The sequence below is a fragment of the Portunus trituberculatus genome, chromosome 2, assembly GCF_017591435.1.
Source record: "Portunus trituberculatus isolate SZX2019 chromosome 2, ASM1759143v1, whole genome shotgun sequence".
Taxonomy (NCBI): Eukaryota; Metazoa; Arthropoda; class Malacostraca; order Decapoda; family Portunidae; genus Portunus; species Portunus trituberculatus.
Window position 1 is genome coordinate 4,440,719 of NC_059256.1, and position 2,500 is coordinate 4,443,218.

At 43.1% G+C, this 2,500-nt stretch overlaps 1 protein-coding gene across 3 annotated transcripts in view; it reads left to right on the forward strand.

Moving 5' to 3' along the window:
* Positions 1–2,500, forward strand: part of LOC123503106 (Kv channel-interacting protein 4-like) — a 39,595-nt gene that overhangs the window by 32,436 nt on the left and 4,659 nt on the right. The gene's annotated exons all lie outside the window — the stretch shown is intronic.

The following is a 2,500-nucleotide window of genomic DNA, read 5'->3' on the forward strand; positions in this document are numbered from 1 at the left end:
GAGGAAGAGGAGGAGGAGGAGGAGGAGGAGGAGGAGGAGGAGGAGGAGGAGGAGGAGGAGGAGGAGGAGGAGAAGAAAGTTTTATTGCCTTTCTATTATCATTTTGTGAGAGAGAGAGAGAGAGAGAGAGAGAGAGAGTGTATCATTCTAGCTTCATTTCTCCTGTGCAAACTTAATTCTCTCTCTCTCTCTCTCTCTCTCTCTCTCTCTCTCTCTCTTTCATCCCATCATACACAGAATTGACTCGTAATAGACTAAATCCTTTGATCTCTCTCTCTCTCTCTCTCTCTCTCTCTCTCTCTCTCTCTCTCTCTCTCTCTCTCTCTCTCTCTCTCTCTCATTTTCTATGTAAACCTAAGACTAAATTTTCATTAAGGAATTTGAGAGAGAGAGAGAGAGAGAGAGAGAGAGAGAGAGAGAGAGAGAGAGAGAGAGAGAGAGAGAGAGAGAGAGTAAAAGAAACGAAAAACAAAATAAATAAATAAACAAATAAATAAATAAAATACGTCATGATTTTCTTCTTCCTATTCCTCTTCTTCCTCCTCCTCCTCCTCCTCCTCCTCCTCCTCCTCCTCCTCCTCCTCCTCCTCCTCCTCCTCCTCCTCCTTTTATTCCATCTTCTCTTCCTCACTATTTTATTATTATTATTATTATTATTATTATTATTATTATTACTATTATCACCTTCATTATCACTGTTATCCTCCTCCTCCTCCTCCTCCTCCTCCTCCTCCTCCTCCTCCTCCTCCTCCTCCTCCTCCTCCTCCTCCTCCTCCTCCTCCTCCTCCTCCTCCTCTCCTTTGTTTATGAGTTTATCTATCAATGACATTCTCTCTCTCTCTCTCTCTCTCTCTCTCTCTCTCTCTCTCTCTCTCTCTCTCTCTCTCTCTCTCTCTCTCTCTAATCCAGTCACGTCTGTCAAACCTTTGTTAATTCATTCGTTCTGTAACTTTTTCTAGTGTTATTATTGTTACTATATGCAAACACTAACATTTTCAAAAGCTGTGTGTGTGTGTGTGTGTGTGTGTGTGTGTGTGTGTGTGTGTGTGTGTGTGTGTGTCGCCTCCTGGTCACTCAGAGCTCACAGACCGATCTTCGGGTAGGACTGAGACCACAACACACTCCACACACCGGGACAGCGAGGCCACAATCCCTCCAGTTACACCCCGTACCTATTTACTGCTGCCTCAACACACCCTACACATTAACACACCACAACACACTCCACACACCGGGACAGCGAGGCCACAATCCCTCCAGTTACACCCCGTACCTATTTACTGCTGCCTTAACACACCCTACACATTAAGAGCAGCGCCCATTTGCCTCGCCGCTTCCCGGGACTCGAACCCGGTCCTCTCGATTGTGAGTCGAGCGTGCTGACCACTACACTACGAGGTGTGTGTGTGTGTGTGTGTGTGTGTGTGTGTGTGTGTGTGTGTGTGTGTGTGTGTATTTACCTAGTTGTAGTTCTTCAGGGCCTAGGCATTACACCCAAGTGGCCTCCTCCTCCTCCTCCTCCTCCTCCTCCTCCTCCTCCTCCTAAGCGCATAAGTCTAGTGTTTGAGGATACGAGCCTTGTTAAATGATCATGTCCCGCTGGCCACCACCACCACCACCACCACCACAACATTGCCACGCCATCTATTGACTAAAGCGACAACTAATGTTACAGAAAACGCCAAGATTTTATGTGGTACTACTCTATTTTTGACTGGCCTCTTCTTGCCCTTCAGCACCAGTCATGACGTGTTTCCATATTCATTCTGGTGACTATTTGGTGATTTTATACAGCTTCAGAAACTCATGTGAGGATTAAAATAGTGAAGACTGTGGCTATTAATCTTCTGACCTCCATAGACCCTTCCTAATGTCAATAAAATGGTCTAATGGTACACAAAACTCAATTAAAATAGTGAAGACTGTGGCCATTAATCTTCTGCCTCCATAGACCTTTCTAATGTCAATAAAATGGTCTATTGGTACACAAAACTCAATTTAAATAGTGAAGACTGTAGCTATTAATCTTCTGCCCTCCATAGACGTTTCCTAATGTCAATAAAATGGTCTATTGGTACACAAAACTCAATTAAAATAGTGAAGACTGTGGCCATTAATCTTCTGCCCTCCATAGACCCTTTCCTAATGTCAATAAAATGGTCTAATGGTACACAAAACTCAATTAAAATAGTGAAGACTGTGGGCATTAATCTTCTGACCTCCATAGACCTTTCCTAATGTCAATAAAATGGTCTAATGGTACACAAAACTCAATTAAAATAGTGAAGACTGTGGCCATTAATCTTCTGCCCTCCATAGACCCTTCCTAATGTCAATAAAATGGTCTAATGGTACACAAAACTCAATTAAAATAGTGAAGACTGTGGCCATTAATCTTCTAATTCCATAGACCCTTCCTAATGTCAATAAAATGGTCTAATGGTACACAAAACTCAATTAAAATAGTGAAGACTGTGGCCATTAATCTTCTGACCTCCAT